The 13,783-nt window shown below is 49.4% G+C and overlaps 1 protein-coding gene across 1 annotated transcript in view; it reads left to right on the forward strand.

Annotated features, from left to right (window-relative positions):
* CSMD2 (CUB and Sushi multiple domains 2) overlaps nucleotides 1-13,783 on the forward strand; it is a 308,910-nt gene that overhangs the window by 117,900 nt on the left and 177,227 nt on the right. The window lies entirely within an intron of this gene.

Raw genomic sequence — 13,783 nt, forward strand, 5'->3', positions numbered from 1 at the left:
TGGAGTGTTTAGGGTCTATTGATGGGAGGGAAGTTGCCATTTACCACGTCCCAATTGTTTACTGTTCCCAAGTCCTCTTGGAAAATTAGATGTTGCTGTTTGATGAAAAAAAAAAAAAGCCCGAGCTGGTTTTATTAGAATGCATTAATATTTTAGGGCACTGTTGGTTCGTAGGCACTCAGCTGTGCTGGCTGGGAAGATGGATGGAGCTGGTTAAAAAACATTATTCAGCCTGGAGGTGTTGCCAGAGCAGAGCTGTGTCTTGTCATGTCAAAAATAAAACAAAGCCTGGCAGAGGGAACCTGCTGGAAAAAAAAAAAATTAATAAAATTAATAAACTCCTCGTAAATACAGCAGGGAAAAAAAACTTTTAAAATGCCAATTGTGGGGAATGTAAGCCTGGCTTTGAGCTGAGCGTGTGGTGCACACACAGTCCTTAAAATTGAGATTAAAGCCTGGTTTAAGTTTTACAGGTGTCACTTTGGGGCTCGTTGGAGGGAAAAATGATGAATTTCACATCCCCTGAATTTCACATCCCCTGAATTTCACATCCCCCAAATTTCACATCCCCTGAATTTCACATCCCCGAATTTCACATCCCCAAATTTCACATCCACACGAGCCAGCCCCAGCCCATTCCAGGGCATCTCATTTCGCATTCCTGAAGGAAACTTTGCAGTCCCACAAGTGGAATTGCAAAGAAGTCTTGTTTGGAATTTCATCTCTCCGAGCTGGCCCGGTAATTAAATTCAGATGAGTCAGTTCTCAATAATTTTTGCCTGTAGGGGGAAAAAAAACCTGATGCTCCTATCTCATCTTTAACCATCATGATGTGATTCAGCAGGAAAAGAGAGCCCAAACCCCTTTTTCCCCCTTCTGCCTATGAAAAAAAACGGATTTTAATTATTGGTAATAGGGCAGAGAGACTTGCAGCCAATTCTCTTGAAGCCTCTCGCAGCTGAATATTTCAAATATTTCATTTTCCGAGCATTCTGAGTACTTTTAGTCATGGCCAGGGCTGGGCACAAATAAACAAAATTCAATTTCATCATGAGGATAATTCCTGTGTGATTCCAAGCTACGGAATGGCGCCCAGTGATGATATTGATGAGCCCATTAACTCAGCACTTCAAGTAACCTTGACTTGACCTGCTCTTACAAAAACCTGCATTACCATTCACCCTCCCATCTTTAGAAATGGATTTTTTTGGTTGTTTTTTGGGGTTTTTTTATGAGCCAGCTTGCTTTAAGTGCCTTCTCATTGATCCCACAGCCTGGAGAATCCTGAGCTGGGTTTCCTTTGCTCCCCAGCCTGCTGGATGTGAATCCTGCAGGAAGAATTCCAAGGGAGCTGTTTGAGACAGATTAATAAAATCACACATTTTTACAGCTCTTTCAGCTGCTCCCGCGGCTCTGCCAGGGGACCTTGGGCCCAGATTGCCTCGAGAGGTGAGAAATAAAATCCTGAGCAGGGAGCAGGAGGGGGAAGGAGCGGGGTGGGATCAGTGTGGGGTCTCCAGGCTGGGAGATGCCCTGCTCTCCTTTGGGCCATCCAGCTGTGATCCTGCCCTGTCCCCAGCGTGTGGAATGCCCCTGATCCAGTGGGAACAAGAGGATCTCTGAGGTCCCTACCACCCAGTCCTCTCTGGGCTTCTCTGGCATCCTCACCCCCGGACTTCTTCTTGTCTTCCAGCCTTGGCGTTCTCTTCCCTTCTCTTTGTCCCTGGGAGATCTGGCAGGATCAGTGCAATTCCTCCCTCTAAATCCATGGAAAAGAAGAAAATCCCCCAGGGCAGCTCAAGTCCTTCCAGGGCCTGATGGTGGGCTTTGTGTCGGGAGCTGGGAGCTGGGAATTCCCGGTGCTGAGGCTGTTGGGAATTGCTGCTGATTGTCCCTGGTGTGTGGCACCTGCTCGGAGCCTCACACCCCAAAACCTGTCAGAGTGAGCACCCAGAACACCCCAAAATGTGCCTCTGACAGAGACTGCCTGGGGTGTTCTGGAGCTTCGGGAGATGTTTCTCATTGGAAAATTGAGGTGGGAAATTCACTTTTAGGGTGGAGATGGTTGCTTTAATAACGAGGCTCTCCAGATCTTTTACATCCATGGTGTGTTTGGTATGGGGGGCAGGGATTGGGATTTTCATTGGGAATTGTGCTGCTGTTGCTGCGTTCTCCTGGTGTCGTGGGCTTCAGATCACAAAATGCTCCGAGCCTTTTTGGGTTTATTTTAGGAAAGTTGCATCAGCTGTCACATTGCCCCAGTGCCTCCCACTCCTTGAGCCTTCCCTTGTCATTCCCCCTGGGATCCAGTTTCTCCTCCTTGGTTTTCTGCTGATAATCCCATGCTGAGCGAATGTGGTGGGAGAGAAGCAGGGCTGCAAGTGAGGAACGGCCAAATCCAGGGAGTTTATTCCTGTCTGAGTTCAGTTCCTCCCCCTCAGTGCCTCGTCTTCCTTTTGCCTCTCCAACCTCGGCGCTGCATTTTCCTCCCAAGCACAAAATCCTTCCTTCTCCTCTGTTTTTTTTTTTTTTTTTTTCACTTCGTTTGTGTAGAATTCCTTTTGGCTTTGTCCCGTGATTTCCTGGAAAAGAAACGTGCCCCAACACGTGCGTGTGAATTATTGCACTCACTTCCAGCACAGCTGTGCCAGATGTGAAGGCAACACAGGCACCCCCCTGTGCTCCAGATGTTGGGCAGTGGGTGAAAACAAAGGTGCTCATGCACCAGGTGAGCCTGGGAGAACCAAGAACCTTGGAATTCCAGGTTCTTCTGGTTGATTTTATGTTTTTTTTTTTTCCTGGAGCTGAGCTCAGGGGACCCTTGGAGGCATCAGCCCTTCCTGGAGCAGCATTTCTGAAATTCTCTTCTTTCCTGAGACTCTTTGGAGCCATCAGCCCTTCCTGGAGCAGCATTTCTGAAATTCTCTTCTTTCCTGAGACTCTTTGGAGCCATCAACCCTTCCTGAAGGAGCATTTGTGAAGGTGTCTTGTTTCCTGAGACTCCTTGTATCCATCAGCCCTTTCTGGAGCAGCATTCCTGATGTTTTCTCTTGTTTCCCTCTTTCTGAGACCCTCTGGAGCCATCAGCCCTTTCTAGAGCAGCATTTGTGAAGTTCTCTCTCATTCCCATGCTCCTGAGACCCCTTGGAGCCATCAGCCCTTTCTGGAACAGCGTTTTTGAGGTTCTCTCTTTTTTCCTGAGACCCCTTGGAGCCATCAGCCCATTCTGGAGCAGCATTCCTGAAATTCCCTCATTTCCACGTTCTCTGATTTCCCTGTTTGGGGGAAGATTTCTGCAGGAGCCACCAGTGTTTCAGCAGCTCCTCTCAAACTTCCTTTTCCCATCCCTACGTGCAGCTGACCCTTCCCTCCCCACCACCTCTTAAGTGGTTCCCAAAAGTCGTTAAAGCTCTGGGATGCTCCGGGATTCCCTCATCCCGTCCCTCTGGCCAGCCCCTCTCTCTGCACACACCTTGTGCTCTCAGAGCTGCGGGTCCTGGAGGTCACAGCTTCACATGGAGCTGCTGATGGGGTGCTGAAAAGCTCCTCAGTGTGAGCTCCTAATGAACCAACCCATTTTCTTTATATCAAAGCAGCTTCTGATCCCGCCGTGGTGGCCTCGGAGCTTTCAGCTCCCGGTTTTCATCTCGGAGCTGCCTGTGAAGTCCATGGAAGGGCTCTGGCTCCAGAGGCAGGATTTTGTGCTTTGGGATGTGTTCCTGCTGCTGCTTTCTGGGATAACCCTGCAGGATCCTGTGGGTGTGGGTGGGAGCTGAGCATGGTCCCTCTCCCTGCCCCCTGTGCCTCCCCGGCAGCTGCTGTTCCTCGCAGGGGTTCTGAAAAGCAGATTGCATCTCATCTCACACTTGCCACTCTCTGGCAGAATTTTTTTCCAGGCTGTAATTGCTTTTATTTGCGAGTTGACAAGAATTATCCTGCCCTGGGCGTGCACGAGGCTGGAGCTGGGAAGGTTTTTGTGTGTCTTGAAAGAACTTCTTTCATCACCACTTAAAACCCAGAAAAACTGGGAAAGTTTCCTTCTCCTGTCCCATGATTGGAGTTGCCTTATTGCAAGAACTCCTGGATGCTTTATCTGTAATTTTCAGATGTTTTTCTTCCATAGGAAGTGTTTTCCATTGGACTGGGAAACGTGGATGAAGTGGCTTTTGAAATCCCTCTTTAAATGTCAGTTACATCTTCTTTGGAATCTGCAAAATTGACTTCCTTATTTAATTCCATCGTTTCTCTTCCCGACCGTTTATGTGCTTTTAATTGGAAACGAATCCCACAAAGGCTTCAAAGCTCTAAAACTTTGCTTTAGTGGGAAGTGGTCTTCTGGAAAAATCCCCTTTTCTCCTGGAAGAACAGAGAACATTCTGGAGAAGCTGGGACCAGAGCACTTCCAGTTCCTGGGAGCGGTGGTGGGGAACTTCCAGCCTTTGGAATTCCTGCCCTCCAGGCCTTACTTGAACATGGATTTCCTCTGTGAAGAGCAGGAATTGGTGGCTCAGGGAGCTGTTTCTCCCTGCTGGAGCTCTGGATTCCAGGAGGCAGAGCTGATGGCTTCCCAAGGGATTTCCAACCATCCCTGAGCATCCTCGGTTGGGAATGCTTTGGACGGGGAAGTTTGTGCTCCCACATTGTCCCAGAGCTCGTGGCACTGCAGAAGTAGCTGGGAATGCTGGAAGGAAGGCTGAGGTGGGATATGGAGGAGTTCCATAGCTGGTGGGTATTCCTGGAGGGAAGGGAAGGTCTCAGCTCCTTCCCCAGGTCGTGGCTGAACGTGGGGCAGCAGGACTCACTTCTCCCTGCTCCTGGCTGCCATTCCTTCTCCTGGGAAGCATCTGCTTCCCAAATCCTGTCCTGGGACATGGCAGGGACAGAAAAACCCCGGTGACAACGGCCCCATGGCCTCTCCCCTTCAATCCCATCAAACAGGATCAGATCCCACTCCCACTCTCCCCCCAGAGTTACTTTTCCATGCATTAACACGATAAATTCCATTTGCTGCATAGTGGAAAGCTTTTAATGAATATTCAGATTGGGAAGGAGATGCTTTTAGGCTGAAAACGACCCTGATAAAGGTTTAATTGCCCTTTTTATCCCAGTTTGTCCCTTCTTTGTTGTTTGGTCACCTCAGGGGCAAAGATCCCCATGGAAAGGCCACTGCTGTATGCTCCTGAGGGATGAGGGGCAGGGAAGCCTCTGATAGTGGAGAGAAAAAAAAAAAATCCCTGAAGGTCATTAAATCTTAATTTCTTTCTGCGTTTGTCCTGCAAGCACACGTTGGAAGAGTAAAAAAAAAAAAAAAAAGATGTTTTTGCAAGAAGCCTCAATGGCTGTAATCTAAAAAAAGGGGTTTTTTTTGAGACTGAGACTGAGTCTGACACGCCTGGCTGGAAGCTGAGAAAAATATTGGAACCCTTCAGGATGTGACCCAAAATATAGACTGTAAAGCAGTGAATAATACCCAGATTTGGCAGGGGAAGGAGGCTTTAAGCAAGCGCAGACGATGTTTCGGGTCGTAAAAAGTGGGGGAATTTGGGATTCTCTTTAAAACACTGTCACAGCAGAACACTGATTTCTCCCAGCTAAAGCAAGGATTTGGACAAACGTTGGTGGGAAGGATCAGTGCCTTCACTCCGAGGTGTTCCAGGAGCTGTCGGTGCCTTTTTTCATGTTCAGACACCAATTCCTGTCATTTTCACGCCGTTGGGCTCTGCTGTGCCTGTGCAGGGAGGTCTCCCTTTGCACAGGGATCCAGGGAGCTGCGTTTTGGTGTCAGGATGTGTCTGCCAGAGCTGATAACACTCGTGTTCTACACCCTCCCTTATCTGCAGCTTCAAAGGGAGCAGCGCAGACACCTCGGATGCTTTCAAAGCCCTCTCCCTGCTGGGCTTTCTGCAGGCCCCACTCAGGGATGTTTTTCTGCTATTTACCAGTTGTTTCAAGGATGGAATCACTTTGTTTTCAGACGTCAGCTGCCTCACAGAATCTGGTTTAAATGCTCTTTTTGCCTGCTGGCTTTTGCCTGGCTGGGTTTGCTGCAGCTGCTGCCCGGATCCCGGCACGTGGCCCTTCCCTGGGCTCGCTTTCCATCGCTCCCTGGAGCTGGGAATCACCACTGATGGATCCATTCCGTGCTGAATTCATCCCTCTGCCCTTAAAAATGATTTTTTAAGGGGTGGCTGGGCCTCAGGGGAGGAGCATGTCAGCGTTTCAAAGAGTAGGGAAACACCAACAGTGCGTTGGTGCAGTTCCTCTTGAGAGGGCAGAGGAAACAAAGTGTGGCCACAGCGTGGAAAAAACAAAGTTAGGAGTTGGAATTGCGTTTCCAGAGCTGGTGTTTGTTAATCTTGATGTGTTTTCAGAGCTGGGCTGTTGTATCTCTTACTCCTGGTGTGTTTTCACTCAGTACTCTGTTGTATTTATTCATCTTGACACTGCCATAAATATCTGGGATCTCTTTGTCCTGACACATCTGGAGTACAACCCCTGATCTATCTATTTAGGATTTAGCCAAACTTCTCAATTTTCCAGCTCTAGTCCAGGCCTGGGGGGTCTTTTGTCCTCAAGTCCCAACCCTGCAGTTAATGTGGCAAAAGTTGGCCCTTGTTCCTCTTGTTTGCTTTGCTGCTGCTGCTTTAGAAGCTAAAGATGCCCTGGCAGGGGTCAGTGGGATGAGGAGGGACGTGCAGGGTCTGTTTTCCACTCTGGATCCGTGAGCTGTTCACCTGGGAGCTGCTGGGTTCCTAAGGGAGGGGGAATTGCCTGAACAGCAGTTTGGGATTGGTCACTGCAGCCTCACCTGAGCAGGGTCAGATCTGAGGGCTGAAACCCCAACTGAGCATCCTCGGACAGGGGAAGGTTTTCCCTTTCCAGAGCTTGATGTTTCCTTAAGGAATTAATCCCAAACCTGGCTCTGGGAATGGCTGTCAGCGGGAGCAGGAGGGATTTCTGTGATAATCATGAATTTCACAGGCTTCCAAATGCAGCGTTTGCCTGCCTGCCCTGGGAGCTGCCACCACTTCTGGCTCTTGGCATGGGGACATCTGTGTGCCCCAGACTGAAATCTGGTGCCATCAGCTTTAAAAGCTGGCACTTCAGTGAGGATCTGAGCTCAGATCAGGCTGCCCAAAGCCCAGGTGGAGGCAGATCCTGGGCTGGCTTTTGCTCCTTGGCACAGTTCTGTTCTGTCCTGGCAGGTTGGGATCTCTTCAGCTCCTGCTGGGCTTGGCTGTGACACTTTTGGCTGTTTCACAGTGGGGATGGGTTGATCTTTGCCTCCCAGGGACCTTTCTGGTGGCTGGGTTTGGAGTGGGGATCAGGGAGATGCCCAGGGTGTCAGTAAATATTGGAGGATTAGGAATAAACAAAATGTTGTTGACAATTCATGACCAAGGATTGCTTTACTGGCTGGAATTCCCACAGAATCCTGGAGGGGTTTGGCTTGGGAGGGACCTTAAATCCCATCCCATTCCACCCCTGCCATGGCAGGGACACCTCCCACTGCCCCAGGCTGCTCCAAACCCCATCCAACCTGGCCTGGGACACTTCCAGGGCTGGAACATCCACAGCTTCTCTGGAAAATCCAAGAAATTGTTCTAAAACCCAAAAACTCCATCAGCCCTTTCTGTTCTTTTAAAACAATCCCGTTCCTTTGATATTTCCCAGTTGGGCACAGGGGGAATGCCCATCTCTTCCTGCTCTCCTTTATCCCTTTGTCTTTCTCCCACTCTCTCTAAATTAATTTTATAATCATCCCTTAAATGATGGAGCAGCTCAAATTAGCTCTTTTAGCCAGAATTACCTGCATTAAAGATCTCCTTTAAAAAAGAAAAGCATAAAGGTAATTAATAGCTTCAATTATTGTAATGTGGCTTAGCTTGTGCTTTTCTCTTAGAAAAATCTGGTTTTGATAAGTCAGCTGTTCTTAAAAGGGGGGAAAAAAATAACAGAAGTGCTTCAGGCTGGAAGTTGGCACGAAGGAATTTGGAAATCAGGTTGTTCCCTGTGTAATGTCAGAGAATAAATTACCCCCATTGATCCTGGAGCAGTGCCCTGTGCTCCAAACAGCCCGGTGGGAAGGGCAGCGTTCAGAGAGGATTTGGGGATTTTTTGCCCAGTCACAGGAGCTTTGTGTGAGTTTAAAATCCAAAGGATATTTGTTCAAAGCCACACTGGAATTTCTGGAGCCTGGAAGTGAATCAAAGGCGAGGGGAAACCAAAGGGAAATCTTGAAAGAGGTTTCAGAGCTGCTCTGTGATGGGTGAGGGGGAGGCTGGAGATGGCAAAGCTGATTTGGGAGCGCGGGGCAGGGCTGGGAGCTGGAACAGGAGCGGGGCAGGAGCTGCTCCAGCCCTGCAACTCGGGGCCCTGCCCCAGGGAGGGGACTGGGGATGCTCAGGGCGCTCTGCTGCTCCTTTGGGTTTCCTGCTGCTGGGCAGGGGGGGCTGTGCCAGGAGTTCTCTGTGCCCAGGTGGATCCTGTATCCTGGGCAGAGGGTGCTGTGCCAGGAGATTTCTGTGCCCAGGTGGATCTTGTATCCTGGGCAGGGGGTGCTGTGCCAGGAGATTTCTGTGCCCAGGTGGATCCTGTATCCTGGGCAGGGGGTGCTGTGCCCAGGTGGGAGCTGTGTCCTGTGCCCAGGTAGATTCTATGTCCTGTGCCCAGGTAGATTCTATGTCCTATATGCTGTATCCAGGTGTGTTCTGTCCCCAGGTAGATCCTGTGTCCTGTGCCCAGGTGGGTGCTGTGTCCTGTGCCCAGGTAAATTCTGTGCCCTGTGCCCAGGTAAATTCTGTGTCCTGTGCCCAGGTAGATGCTGTGCCCTGTGCCCAGGTAAATTCTGTGTCCTGTGCCCAGGTAGATTCTGTGCCCAGGTAGATGCTGTGCCCTGTGCCCAGGTAAATTCTGTGCCCTGTGCCCAGGTAGATTCTGTGCCCAGGTAGATGCTGTGCCCTGTGCCCAGGTAAATTCTGTGTCCTGTGCCCAGGTAGATGCTGTGCCCTGTGCCCAGGTAAATTCTCTGTCCTGTGCCCAGGTAGATGCTGTGCCCTGTGCCCAGGTAAATTCTCTGTCCTGTGCCCAGGTAAATTCTGTGCCCTGTGCCCAGGTAGATTCTGTGCCCTGTGCCCAGGTAGATTCTGTGCCCTGTGCCCAGGTAAATTCTGTGCCCTGTGCCCAGGTAAATTCTCTGTCCTGTGCCCAGGTAGATTCTGTGCCCTGTGCCCAGGTAAATTCTGTGCCCTGTGCCCAGGTAGATGCTGTGCCCCGTGCCCAGGTAAATTCTCTGTCCTGTGCCCAGGTGGGTGCCCACACCTGCTGTTGGTGCTGCCAGTTCTGCTGTCCCAGTGCAAACTGGAACATTTCCAGTGAAGCCTCCCTGGCCTTTGTGTTTCCCCGCTCGGCAGCAGTGCCTGGATCCCCGTTCCAGCCCAGCCCTGGGATTTGGGAGTGTTCCCTGAATCCCTGGGGTGAGCTGGGCTTGGGAAGGGGCTCCTGATCCACGGAGTCCCCCTGGGCTGGGCAGCTCTCTCCCATTTGTTTGATGTGCACAAGTTCAGGAATAATCTGCTCTTCTGAAACTCTGATTTTTCACCCTCTGATTTGAGCCTCGTCTCCAGTTGAAGAGAGAAAAAGCTCCTGAGTCTGATGGCTGCACTTGGTCATCTTAAAAGTCTTTTCCAGCCTTAACAATTCCATGATCTGCATTGCCACATTCCCTCAAAAACCCGTTTAAAAGCAGAAATGTTGAAGCAGGAAGGGCTGTGCTCAATATCTGCCCCCCCAGAAACTCAAAAGCAGAACAATCTCAGTGACTGGCATTTAGAACATTCTGTCATTGATTATTTTTTTTCTCTGAGGCTTTTAAGGAACTATAGATTTTTTAGCCTGAAATTAATATATTGGAATTTTTGTGGGCAGAATAAAACCCTCATTAAATTTTGCAAAGTATCAAACAGCTTGCAATTAAAATTCATTTTGAAGCAAGTTAGCAGAAGTTTTGTTAATGTTTAGCATCTTTATGGGTGTCATTCTTTGTAAATTTGGACTAATTGAGTCCAAAGGGACAAACTCACGGATTCTGCATTTGCTGTGGATGCCAGGCCTTGCTTTGCTTTTGGCATTTTTCCCCTTCCTTTATGCAAGTTCTGATTTTAGCAAGTTGCCAGGAAAGTAACTTATTTTGGGTTTTTTCCTGCCAAACTGCCAAGAATCCATCTTCCTAAATCTCGGAAAGACTGCAGCAAATCTCTGGGAAAGACAAGCAAGGCTCCACTGACTCCCAGGTGTTTCCCTGTGGGAAGTTCAGGAGATTCCAAATGGGATTTTTTAGGTTTTCCTTCTAAAAATGTTGCTCAGAACAAGCTGCTCTGGGCACGTAAAAGCCTTGGCTGGGCTCCTGGTTGTATCCTGAAACTTGGAGGTTTCCTTGACTGGAACATAAACCAGCCTGAAACATTTGGAATTGTGAATTTTCATGTTTCTTACTCCCCTTGAATATTTTCCTTGAGGTCCCAAAACAGTTTATAGGGAGCAGTAAAAGCAGTGGGAAATACTTCAGAGTGTGGAATCCCAGACCAGAACCTGCCCTGGCAGAGCTTTAAAATTCCCCTGGACTTGCAGGTGAGGAGGAGTCAGAATTTGCAGTTGGTGTTTTGAAGACTCTTCCCAGCAAAAGCGGATTGAAGCCAAATTTAATCCAAACCAGGGAAAAAAATCTGGAGCAGGCTCTGCCAGGGCTGCACTCCTCAAACATCAGCAGCATCCAGCTCGGAACAGGCTCTTAATGGCACTTCATTGATTGAGAGGAGAGTTTAGTTCATCTAAACTGTGAAATTCTGGGAATTTTCTGGCGGATTTGGCCGCTCTGAGGCTGCACCAGGCTTTCATTTGAAAGCAGCAGCACAAATAAAGTTGTCACTGCTTGGGGCTGTCCTGCAGGTTCTTGTCAGGTGTCCTGGCTTGAGTTGAGCAGGGAGATCCTGCAAAAAAAAAAAAAAAAAAGCTCAGATCCTCCTAGAATGGGAATTCCAGGGAATTCCAGGCTGGCTGCAGCGCAGGATGCTGCTGGCTGAGCTGTGAGGTGACACTGGTGGCACGTCCTGCCTGGTTCAGGAGCTCAGGCCTCTGCCAGCTCCATGGAATCTCCCCTCCCCTGGGGCAGGACGTGGTGTTTCCTCTGAACTGCTCAGGATTTTCCCTTTTCCCCCTTTTTCCAGGCTGGGAATGTGCCCATGGGGTCCCTCAGCTGCTCCCAGAGGTTTGTGCTGGGCTCTGCCCCATCTCCCACACCATTCATGAAGGCACAGAACATCACTGGCCCCACGTTGTGAAGGTGGGCTTTTTTTTATTTTTTTCCCCCAACAGAAAGTGGACTCAGCATCTGCTGCCTTTCCCAGAATTCTGCTTCAGTTCTGACTGGAGAACGTCTCAGGATTTTTTATCTGATCAGACCCGTGGAAATAGGGAATGATAGGCAAGTGAGCAGTGACACAGCTCAACTGAGTGGAGAAGGTGCAGATTGATCTCTGAGGAGCTGGGAGAGCAAGAGAAGCTCAGAGCAGCAAAGGGCAGACAGAAAGCAGCTTTTAAAAGCAGAAAATAATACAGCAGAACCCACTGGCAGCACTCAAGAGTTTCTGCAGTTGGAAAGAATTCACGTTGTGTTAAGGTCACCCACAGAGGCTTCTTAAAAAGGACATTTTGCCCTTGTGCAGTTCGTGTTCTGCTGCCTTGGCAGCTGGGATCTGTGCCCTGGGGTGTTGAGAGCTCTTCAGGGAGCACGGAGGGATGGAGCAGCCCCAGGGTCTGCTCAGCTCAGGTTGTGATGCTCAGCCCTGCCAGGGCTTTGGCCGCCTGCTGAAGCTGCTCTGGAGAGCAGAGAGATGAGTTCGGTGTGTCTGGGAGGCAGGGCTGCCTCTCACCCAGCACTGGCACTGAGGCAGGCAGGGAACTCCGCAGTGATTCCTCCAGGATTGGGGTCAGCCCGACAGGTTTGGTCACCCCTGGCCATAAAAACCTTGCGGGGGCCGAGTGGGGAGAGTGATCTTCTCTTCACACAGTCCCAGCATCAGCGTGGGGTTGTTGGTGCCAGGAAAATTCATCCACAAACACCAAAGGTTTGTGTCTAAAAAGGAGACAGAGGAATCCTGGAACTTTACTGGAGTAAAGGGAGAGGCCATGGGCCATTCCCCATGGGGTCTTCCAGATTTTTAGAGGATGCAGCCTCCTTTTAATCCCAATTTCCCAGCTGCATTTCCCTCTCTTTCCTTGCTGGCTGAGGTACTTGAGGGGTACAGACTTCCCAAATCACCTAATACAGACTCCCTTCTAATGTGTATCCCCCCCCTTTTTTTCTTTTCCTTGTGTCAGTCAGTGAAATTCCTGTGGAATTTATGGTTCTTCCCATTGTTTCTTTCACCTCTCTGTATCTAACTTTATTTATCAGCAGACCCACAGTTGGTTTGTAAAGGCAAATCCTTCATTCATTTCACTGAGGTGTGTGTGCAGGGCCAGGAGTTGGACTTTGATGATCCCTGTGTGTCCCTTCCAGAATATTCCATGATTCCCTAGCGCCCAGAAGAGGAATCACATCTTCACCCCCGTGGTGTAGCCAGGAACGTGGATTGTCCAAATCAATTCATCACCAGTTCTAAGATGACAGCTTTGCCATCCCCATCTCCGTCACATCCAACTTCCTCAGCAGCCACTGGGACTGTGCAGCTGATGGGAAAGGGATAGAAAATGAACTTTGTCAAATCAAGCAATTTCTTAAACATAATTAATCCCACCTTACCTGGTGGTTGGGGTCTCTTTTGGGATTACCTGATGACAGATTTATTTTTCACATAGAAAAGAAATGAATACTTTTTTTTAACCCTAGAATGGCTTGGGTTGGAAGGGGTCTTAAAGATAATTTAATTCCAACCCCAGCCATAATGTGGATATTCTTAATCTGGGGTATTTTACAGATTCTGTGGTGTTTTACAGATTCTGGGGTGTTTGACACCCTCTCCATGAGAGCTGCAGCTCCCATCCCTGCCTGATGGAACTGGAATGTTGTGGCTTTAAGTGGAATGAGGAAGTTCACAAGCAAACCCGTATTTTATCAATGTAAATGATGAATTCTGGGAAAGCCAAAACTGGGTCTGTCAAGCTGCTGCTCCAATTGCATTTCTGATAACTCAGCTGCTGCTTTTTTTTTGGGGGGGGGGGGGGGGAGCTAAAAGAAACAGATGGGTTTGGAGTTTGGGGGGAGTGGCACGATTTAGAAGACCCGTTCCATTATCTGATCTCAAACTGGGACTGGGGATTCCCTGTCCCCAAGGACTGCAGGCCAGGGAGCATCATCTGTGCTGCCCCTGGGAGTGGGAGAGCTGGAAAATCGCGTTGGGAGCATCCCCCGGCGTGGGCTGGGCTGCGCCGGGAGCTCGTTCCTGCGGTGATCTGTGATGTAAATCAAAGCTAACAAGCAGGGCAGGGTGTGCTGCCTCTGCAGCCCGAGCTGTGCAGATGGGCATGAGCTCGGGGATGCTCAATCTGTGCCTTCCTGCCTGCAACATGGGCTTCAAAGAGCCGAGCTCTTGTTCCCCTCGCCGCGGTCCTGGTGGCTCTCAGCTCTTGTGGCTTTTTTGGTCCCGTTAAAATCAAGCTGTGAACAGAAGCAGGTTATTGATTCTTGAGAGCAGGAGGATCCTTTGGCAGGCAGTTAATGAGCAGAGAACTCTTCCAGGCTCTGATTTTTCCAAGGGTGTTGAAGTTGTAACATCTCAGTTAA

The sequence above is a fragment of the Vidua macroura genome, chromosome 25 (assembly GCF_024509145.1).
Source record: "Vidua macroura isolate BioBank_ID:100142 chromosome 25, ASM2450914v1, whole genome shotgun sequence".
Classification (NCBI taxonomy): domain Eukaryota; kingdom Metazoa; phylum Chordata; class Aves; order Passeriformes; family Viduidae; genus Vidua; species Vidua macroura.